The sequence below is a fragment of the Vulpes vulpes genome, chromosome X (genome assembly GCF_048418805.1).
Source record: "Vulpes vulpes isolate BD-2025 chromosome X, VulVul3, whole genome shotgun sequence".
NCBI lineage: Eukaryota > Metazoa > Chordata > Mammalia > Carnivora > Canidae > Vulpes > Vulpes vulpes.
The window spans coordinates 81,357,386-81,367,970 of NC_132796.1; the positions used below are offsets into that span (position 1 = coordinate 81,357,386).

The following is a 10,585-nucleotide window of genomic DNA, read 5'->3' on the forward strand; positions in this document are numbered from 1 at the left end:
CCAGAAGGAGAGGGAGAAGTAGACTCCCCACCGAGTAGGGAGCCTCACACGGAGCTTGATCCCAGGACCCTGGGATCATGACCTGAGCCAAACACAGACACCTAACCAACTGAGCCACCCAGGTGCCCCTGAAATAGGATTCTAACCAGTGTTCTTATCTACATTATCCCCTCCAATCTTCCTATTGCTATTAGAAATATTTTGGAAAAGTACCTATTTGCTGTTAGTTACTCAGTGGTTCCCCATTCTAAGTAGGAACTCATGAACCTAACTGGCTCTGGGGGCAAGACAGGTCACGCAAAAATGTGAAGTTGTGAGACGCTAAGACAATTTTCAGTGGTAAGTTCAGTGGTCAATTGAGAGTGCAAGCCCTGCTTAAAGGCATTCAAAATTGAATTAAAAAAAACAACAAACCATTCTGCTCATATAATAAATGATCATGCTGCAGACTTGTCTCCATGTCTGGTCTATAGAAGAAAAGCCAAACCACTCAGCAAGGCTCTTTATCATTACCTGAACCCAGTCATATTTCCAGGTTCCTCTCCTGTTTCTCTTCTTCCTCCTCCCTTCCTTTCCCTCCTACTCCATGCTTCAGCCATGTAATGTTATCGGAAGGGTCCCAATTCATACCTTCAGGCCTTTATGGTTTAGAATGTCTTCTTCTAGAAAGTTACTTCCCCATCCTTTAAGATCCCACTTGAACTGAATGTCACCTGCTCCAGTACCCTTTGCAGTATACTTTTATTGTCATGCCTACCACATTGCAGTGAAATATCCTATGTGCAGGTCTATCTGCTATCATACTGTGAGCCTCTCCAAGGCAAGGATATTGTTCTAGTCAGTGTTTTCCTTTTAGAAACCTATCAAACCCCAGTGAAACTCTTGTAGTAGGTTGTTGGTTTTCTTATCCCACAGAGCATGTGTATCCAGCTACCAATGTTCTCCAACTAGTTATTGTCTGGGTATAGATAATCTTCTCTGTCCAGTAGTCTGCAACAAGGAGGCTCCTGTTACCATATTTGGCCAAGAAAGAAGGAGATGCTACCTTCTTTGCCTTTCCCTGGAGCAACTATTTGATGGACCCCAGGGAAGGTTTAAACAGTTCTTGGTCCAAAGCCATCTGAAGTTGTTGTGTCAGGGTCTGAAATTGGACACTGTGATCTCGGGCTGGCTACTCCAATGTCTCATACATCATAGGGGGATGAGCTTATTGTCAAGGCCTGGGAAGTGGGATAGGCTGGTCCAAACTACATGATCCCTGGGACTCTGGAGAGTTTCCCACATGAACTTACCTCATTCTCCAGCTCACCTCCTTCCCTCTCCTTTCCCACAGTCCCCAGGCCAGTCTCTCTTTGTCCCAGCTTCCTCCACCCCACTTATCCCTTCTTTCAGTCACTTTTCCCAACAGCAATAATCAAGCCTCAAGACCCATCAACCCTCTCTCCAAATTGCAAATGGTGGGGCCTCAGAGGATGCACTGGATGTCAATATATTCTCTCCTTTCCTCACTTCCTATTGGTCTGCAGAGACCAGGGTAGGCTGTCTTAGAGATAAGTATTGGTCACAAAGGAGATTTTCTACTCAGGTCTGTAGGCTTGTTCACCCCTCAAAATGTTGGTAATTAAACAGACACTTCTTAGTTATGAGAAATTCACTTTCCTCTTTAACATAACTAGGACTCCATTTCTTATGAACTAATACCCTTGTCCTATGCTAAGAAAACTTTTGCTATTTCCCAGTCTAGAGTCTCAATCTTTCTTTCTTTCTTTCTTTCTTTCTTTCTTTCTTTCTTTCTTTCTTTCTTTCTTTCTCGTTTCCTTCCTTCCTTCCTTCCTTCCTTTCTTCGTCTCTCTCTCTCTTCTTCAAGAAGCAGTAGAAGGGGGATAACAAGAAGAGAGTTAAACATAGCTTGTTATATGTTTTATTTGTCCCAAGCAAAGGTTTCAATAAGGATAATTTCCATTAGTGAAATACAATTCCACACACTTTTATTGAATGACTTCTATGTGTCAAGCAGTGTCCTGATTGTGATTTGTTTCCATGAGCCAATATTATAAAATTCCTCCAGAACTGGCCAAATCCAGGGACTTTAGACTTGATGCCAAATCCCAGGATTTGCGCTAATGAATAAGTTTTTATACAAGGTCAATTGCATTTAACACGGCCAAAAAATTTGGTTATTTTAATAGCAATCTAGAAGTACTGCTCCCAGTGTTTTCTGCACCGATGTTCATCCAATGAACCAGTATGGATTTATCACCTACTATGTTTTAGACACTGTACTAATAATCATGGCTACTGTGATGAAAAAGATGTCTCTGTGTCACAGAGAGAGGCAATTACATATACTACTAAATGGACTGCAGTGTGTTGAGGGATATAATCAAAGTATGAACAAAGTGATGCAGTGCAGAGGTGTGCAAACTGCCCACCACCTGTTTTTGGGAATAAAATGTTATTGGCACACAGACACACCCATTAATTTACTTATTGTGAATGGCTATTTTTGTGCTACAATGGCAGAGTTGACACAATAGAGACCATGCCTACAAAGCCAAAAACATTTACCACCTCGATCTTTACAGAAAAATTTTGACCACTCCTACCCTAGAGAAACTAAGCCTGTTTAGAATAAAGAAAAAAAGCATCAAAGAGGTGGCATGTAAGTTGGAACTTTTAGAATTTGTCTTACATTTTTAGGTGGACAAGAGAGGAGAAAATATTATGGACAGAAAAATCATAGGCAGAAAAAAGTTGAGCAGAGGTGTGGAGGTATAAAAAAAAAAAAGGCCTTTACTAAAAACCATTGAATTCTCTATATTTTTTGGGCAGCCCGGGTGGCTCACCGGTTTAGCGCTGCCTTCAGCCCAGGGTCTGATCCTGGAGTCCCGGGATCAAGTCCCGGGATCAAGTCCCACGTCAGGCTCCCAGCATGGAGCCTGCTTCTCCCTCTGCCTGTGTCTCTGCCTCTCTCTCTCTCTCTCTCTGCGTGTGTGTGTGTGTGTGTGTGTGTGTGTGTGTGTGTGTCTCATGGGTAGATAAATAAAATCTTTAAAAAAAGAATTCTCTATATTTTTAAATTCTATATTTTAAGTGGGTGAATTGTAGAATATGTGAATTAGATGTGAATAAAGCTTTTTTTAAAAAAACATATTACCTTCTGGACACCTGGGTGGCTCAGTCAGTTGAGCATCCTATTCTTGATTTCAGCTCAGGTCATGATCTCAGGGTCCTGGCATTGAGCCCCGTGTCAGGCTCCCTGTTCAGTGGAGAGTCTGCTAGAGTATTCTCTCTCTCTCTCTCTCTCTCTCCCTCTGCCCGCCCCCCTTGTGCTCACTCTTTCTCTCTCAAATAAATAAATAAATCTTTTTTTAAAAAATCATTTTTTAAAGATTTTATTTATTTATTCATAGAGACACAGAGAGAGACAGAGACACAGGCAGAGGGAGAAGCAGGCTCCATGCAGGGAGCCTGATGTGGGACTTGATCCCAGGTCTCCAGGATCAAATCCTGGGCTGCAGGCAGTGCTAAACCGCTGCACCACTGGGGCTGCCCCTAAAAAATCCTTTTAAACATATTATCCTCTTGGGAACTGGTCCAGTGTGTTTCAATGGAGCACTCCATTGAGCAGGACGTACTGTGTTGTGCATTACAAGATGTTTAAACTCCCTGGTTCCCAGGCTCTATGACAACCAAAATCACTACCATACATTTCCAAACATCCTTAAGAAGGTTGTAACAGGCTCACTGAGAGCCACTGATAGTTCAGGGTGGCTTGAGCACAGGGTGTACAGGGAGGGGCAGCAGGAAGTGGCAGGCTAGGAATTTTTCATGTTATCTGGCAGTCATCCTCCTCTGCATGTATAGTTCACAGACTAAGATTTCTCCCTTGGAAAAAGCTGATCTCTCCTTCTAAAGAAGGCCTTTCTGTAATATCCCAAGATCAGCCTGGGACAGAAAGTCCAGAAAAATTAGATGGCTTCCATAATTCCATCTCCTGCCATTGCCCATTCTGCAGAATGCTGATCATCCTACCAAACTGTGGTCGACTGAAGTGGACAAATCATCTATAATCATATACACAGCTAAAATATGCAGCTCCATATTGAACAAACTGGATCATTAGGCAAGTATTACCAACCAGGATCCCTCCCTTTAAAACTGCTATTAACATACTGATAAGACATCTTAAACACTCAATCAATAAAAGGCACCTTAAGAATGGTGTAAATGTATTCCTATGTTCCAAAGCCCCACAAAGTGACCATGATTTGTTTTCATCATTGCTTTTAATCCTTGCAACTCATTTATTCTCCACACTTATTCAACACTCATTTGAAAGAAGGCACAAAGAAACATTCTCAGGAGGAAGTGGGTTAACAGTATTCAAAGAACAAGCATTTCAACATGCTAAGGGTATTGGGAGGTAGAAATAAAGATCTCTCTTCTCCCTAACTCTCAAGGTCAACCAACTCTAAGCAGCAGTAATGTTTCCTGGACCCCAATGAGAAGGGAATATGTGGATTTTGAACAAAATGGCAGCCACACTGCTACATTGGTTTGGTTTAATGTCCAAGAGCACTCAAGGACAAAGTTTATTTTCCCAGTATATTGGTGAGGGAGGGCTAGGGAGGTTTGTAGCTGCTTCAACTTTAAAGACCCTTTCCTGAATATGTTGCAGATTAGAGTCCAATCAACCTACCTTCTCTTTGTGCCTCCATCTCATTCACAAATTAAAACAACATTTTATGGGGTCCAGTTTACTCAAAATTGTTGTAATTATTGCTTCATTGATTGCAAACTGGGAACCACCCACTTTTCCTAAGTACAGACAGCTGGACCATCTGTTCGCTATGAATCATGTAAACAGAGAAGACTTGAGAGAAGGATTTAAACACTTTCCAACCTGGTTCTGCCTTATTTCAAAAATGCAATCAACTGTCCAGAGACTTAACAGATGCAATGCTTAAGATTTGACCTGCCAATTTGATCCTCTTGTGTAACATAGAAAGTTCTGGTTAGAAAATGAGGTCAAAGCCTCCAACCTAGTCATATTTCTTTGCCCTGTTCATTTAATTAAGGGTTTTTTATTATATAGGAAAATACATGAACGTGAATTAAAAACTCAAGCAGCAAAAAACAAACAAACAAAAAACTCAAGCAGCATTGAATAGTATGAATGAAAAATAAAATGTTCCCTCTCTGTCCCTTGCTCCCAGGCAAATCCCTTCAGACCTTTTCTGCATTTGGTACTTTTGATGTTAACTCCATGACTCTAATTCTTGATTTACCAACTTTAATCTGTATCTATTGAGGCTACCCACTAAGAAACATGATGCATTTGGCTCCCTCATCTTCTCTCTTGATGCAGCCAAGAGCCTAACTCATTAATCCTACCTCTCCTTTTCCCTCCCTTGAACTTTCTGTTACAGTCTTTAGTTGTAGCTTTTATTTTATTTTATTTTATTTTAGTTGTAGCTTTTATATGTGAATTTTAAAGTTTAAATAATACACGAAAGTCTTAATTTCTTAATCCATTCACTTGGGTTTTATTTTATTATATTTTAATTCAGTCAAATTTAATATTTTCCTTTTGAGGGTTTACATCATTTGTCTTGTTGAAAAAAATCCTTCCCTGCGACAAAGTCACAAAAATATTCTCCTATATTTTATTCTGAAGTTTTGTCTTTTACACTTAATTCCCTAAACCATCTGGAATTGATTGTTGTGTATAGTGTGAAGTCAAGATCCAATTTAATTTTTTTCCATATGGATAATCATTTGTTTCAGCACCATTTATTGAATAGTCCAAGTTTGCCTCACTATTTTGTAATGCTATTTCTGTTATATATCAAGGGTTATGTGACACTTTCAGGATAAGTGTCAGTCTGTGTCTGGGATCTCTATTCTGTCCCATTAGTCAATTTGTCTGAATTGAATTGCATGCCTTGGAGTCACCAGGCTCTCTGGGCATTGGCTTCCTCATCGTTAAACAGGGAATAACAGTATTTTACCTTAACTACCTCAGAAAGTTGTTGGGAAATAAAATGGAATAATACAAAGACACTTTGACAAATAGTGTCATTCAAATTATGGAATAAAAACTTGCTGGCATCAAAGTGACTTTAGTTATCATTTAGTTAAACCCTTTATATTTAGAGAGGAGGAAAGTGGGGTTTAGGGCAGACAAGCCATCTGCCCACATAGAAAGTATCTTTATTATGCTCCTAGAGTACACTTCCTAAGGCTTCAGCATAAAGCAAAGGGCATTGTACTTGATCCTCCAAAAAATCAAGTCAAGGACTTAATCTGCTAGGACTGTCTATTGGACATTGTTCATGTTTTTCCCAAAATGTCATGTAATTTCTGAAGTTTGACATATTACTTCCGTAGGAGTCTGTGCCTTATGGCCAATTTCAAGGTTGAATGGCACAAATGCAATTTTTCATAGGCTACCTGTGATTTAGCAGCAGAGACTGATACACATCACAACCACTTAAAGAATGGCATCTATCCAGTTGGTGTCAGTCATGCCACTACTATGTGTTAAAATAAAAGGCACAGTTAGGTGATTTATATTGCTGCTTTATGTAAAACAAGAACATTTATTTATAGAAACTGGCCCATTGGCAAATTGGCAGACACACCTAAACAAGAAAAGTGTGATTTAAACATTAAATGACAATAAAGATAATTAAAAACTATCATTTTCATTAAGTTAGAAAAAAGTGTGTCTGAGCCAAAGACTGCACTTAGGCAGATAGTCTATAAACAGGGAAAAACTATTATCACAGTTAAAGTGGGGTTATAAAAGCATTATTTTTCATTTTTATTGTGAAATATGTTATTCACACAAAATAGATTAGACACATCTACTGTTTAAAGATTAATAATAAAAAATAAAATAACTAATGAATGGGTCAACCACAAAATTAAAGAGAAAATTTTAAGAATATAGAGAAAAATGAAAATACACTGGTTGAAAATCTTTGGGATGCAGCAAAAGTTGTTCTAAGAGAGATTATAGCAATAAGGCCTACCTCAAGAAACAAGAAAATTTTCAAATAAACAACTTAACGTTACACATAACGGAGCTAGAAAAAGAACAAACAAAGCCCAAAGCCAGTGGAAGGAAAGAAATAATGAAGATTACAGCAGAAATAAATGAAATAGAAATTTAAAAAACTCAATAGAACAGATCAATGAAACCAGGTGCTGATTCTTGAAAAAGATAAATAAAAATAATAAACTTTTAGCCAGACTCATCAAAGAAAAAAATAGAGATAATTCAAATAAAATCAGAAATGAAGGAGGAGAAATAATCACTGACACCACTGAAATACAAAGGATTATGAGATATTATGAAAAATTATATGTCAAAAAATTGGACGACCTAAAAGAAATGGATAAATTCCTAGAAACTTTTCCTTCCAAAACTTAATCATAAATACAAAACTTTGAACAGCCCATTTACTATCAATGTAATGAAATCAGTAATAAAAAATAAACTCCCAATAAATGGAAGTGCAGGAACAGATGGCTTCACATGTGAATTCCACCACACATTTAAAGAAGAATGAGTATTCTCAAAATATTTCAAAAAATAGAAGAGGAAAGAAAGCTTCTATATCATTCTGAGAAAGCTTCTATATCATTGTTTATTGTATAAACAATATACTTTGTAACACTTAAGTATTAATAGTTGGTGCTAATGAAAACAGTCTATCCTTCTAAAGGAACACCAGCTTTATTAACAAATCTAACATCAATTTTTATACCAATAATCCACATTTAAAAGATCTTGCAAATAAGTCATGTACAATGAGAATCATCATGTTTCCTAAACGCTCTGGAGGGTGATCAAAGACACACTACTGTGTGTGGCTCTGGTCTGGCACAGGTATGTATTGGATGCTACACCTCTCCCCTTTAATGTATCAGCAAACAATCGTATCCAGTTTGTGGGTTTCCAGAGTCCTTGTTTCCCCTCTGGGCCACCATTTGAAAGGCATAGAAGGGTGTAATGTAAAAAAAAAGGAAAACAAATGCATTTTTTTAAGAAGTTACAGAAAAGTGGGGACACCTGGGTGGCTTAGTGGTTGAGCGTCTGCCTTAGGCTCAGGGCATGACCCTGGGGTTCCGGGATCAAGTCCCACAGTGGGCTCCCCTGGGGGAGTCTGCTTCTCCCTCTGCCTATGTCTCTGCCTTCTCTCTGTGTCTCTAATAAATAAATAAATAAATAAATAAATAAATAAATAAATCTTTTTAAAAAAGAAGCTACAGAAAAGATCAGGTAAGGAAAGAGTATGAAATAAGGAGATAAAATGTAATTATAGAGCTATATATATATATGCTATTTACTAATGATTTGCTTTATGGTCAAGAGTTTATTTATGGCAAAACTCCACTGTGCTCTATAGAAGGCCTGCTGGCTCCCTAATCCTCAGCTTTTCCAAGTGTGAGAGCCAGTTCTAGGAACAGAAAGTGTCTTAGTCAGCTCGAGCTGCTATAACAGAATACAACATTTCATTGTACCTTCACATGATGGAGAGTAAAGACAGGAAGGAAGCTTTTCTCATGTTCTTATAAGGGGAGTCGGTACATTCATGAGGGCTCTACCCCCATGACCTCATTAGCCCCCAAAGGCCCCACCTCTTAATATCATCACATTACGGAGGTGAGGATTTCAACCTATGAATTGGGGGGTAGGATGGGGAAGAATCTATGAATTGGGGGTAGGATGGCAGTCCATAATAGAAGGGCTGCCAACTCTTCCATCACATTTTCCCCCACTAGCCTCCAAAGCCAGGTCCAGGAATTAGAGTGATGAATGTCACTGCAGTTCATCACTTGGCTCCCACTTCCAGACTCAGAATTACCAGCTTCCATAAATGGCTGTACACACTATGTGCTTGCACTACACAGTGATACAACTCACTATTGTCAAGAGGAAAGAAAGAAAACATGTTGTTTGCTTTCAAGTGTTTGTGCCTTTGATCATAGGATTTCCTTAGCCTGAAATATCGTTTCCTGCACCTTCTTTATCAAATCTTAATTCATTTTTCAAGGCTCAGGTCAAGGGCTAACTCTTCTGTGAATCTATCCCTAATCTCCTTAGGCAGAACTAATTTAACCCTCCTCCATACTTTCAAGACTCTTTAGTTAGTATTGGTAATTCTGCCTAGCACGCAGTTCATTCTGCCTCGTATTAAGCAAAGCATATTGACCTATTTGTCTCTGTCACAAGACTGTGAGCAACTTATGGTCTGGGAGCTGATGTGAGCTCATCTTTGCTCATGATATGAAATTTCCTGGTCCCTGTGGCTCTCAACTCTTCATTTTCAAAGCAGTTGTCATCCCATCGTATTACTTGGGGAAAAGATAAACAGTCATTCTTTTTTTTTATTCCCCATTGATGAAGCATGCATTGGACCAGAGCCACTAAGTTCTCTCAAGCAGAGAAGGCGACACTCTGCAAGATCCCGGGCTGGGCAGATAGTGGTGGGATAGAGGCCACCTTGCAGCAGCACTTGAAGGATACAATGAAGAATCCACCCATTGTTGGAGTCCTGTGCACAGATTCACAAGGACTTAATCTGGGCTGTCATGGGATCCTGTCTGATGAGCATGCTGGGGTGATATCTGTTCTAGCCCAGCAAGCAGCTAAGCTGACCCCAGACCCCACTGATATTCCAGTGGTGTGTCTAGAATCAGATAATGGGAATATTATGATCCAGAAACACGACAGCATCACAGTGGCCATGCACAAAATGGCCTCTTAATGTCTCATCAGTCTCCAGCAGCCTGCCATAGGGGCTCCATCCTACCTATGTTAATTATCTTGTAGAACAACTAAAGTTCCAGTAGTTAGGCCATTTATTTAGTGTGCATTGGACACTTTTCTATTAATTTTAGAGTAAGCTGCTATTTCACACTCAACGGACTGACTTATCAGAATATTAGTAAGAAAGGATCATGTTTTGAAGCAGCACGTCCAGATCACTTTGTACATAGAATTTTCTTATGTTCAATAAATCTGATCAGAGGAAAAAAAGTTCTCTCAAGACATAATCTGCTATGAACTAGTATTATACTTGACAAAGTACTATCTTGTGCTCCATCCAGTGGAGTGTTTGTATGGCAAGCACAGTAAATCCACCTTAAGATGCACCCTTCAAACATGAGCCAGCCACCACTAAAATCTATGTCTGTGTCTATTACCTATTCCTCGATATCTGTTCTTTCCTCATAGAAAAGAATTTTTAAGAAATGTACAAAGCATAACTTTCACTATCTTATCAGCTAGCTTCACAATCAATTGATGTCTAGCCTCAATCCCAGAGGTGAAGTTAGTAGAGTAGCCACATATTTCCAACACACAGATGTCAGGAGGAGCACTATGCTGATCTGGCTCTTATTCTAGTCTAGTGGGACACTCAAGGGAGGAGTCATCTATCCACTCATCAGTTGGCTTTTCTGCTTTCATTATTGCAGACACATTCATGCAAATACCAAACCTTTAACGTCAGCACTTTGAATCACAGTTTAATCTATAGTCTGGACCCAGTTTGAACTCTGAGAACAT

At 39.2% G+C, this 10,585-nt stretch overlaps 1 pseudogene; it reads left to right on the plus strand.

Annotated features, from left to right (window-relative positions):
* Window positions 1-9,422: 9,422 nt before the first annotated feature.
* Window positions 9,423-9,782, plus strand: LOC140596119 (ragulator complex protein LAMTOR5 pseudogene; annotated as a pseudogene).
* The last annotated feature ends 803 nt before the right edge of the window (window positions 9,783-10,585 follow it).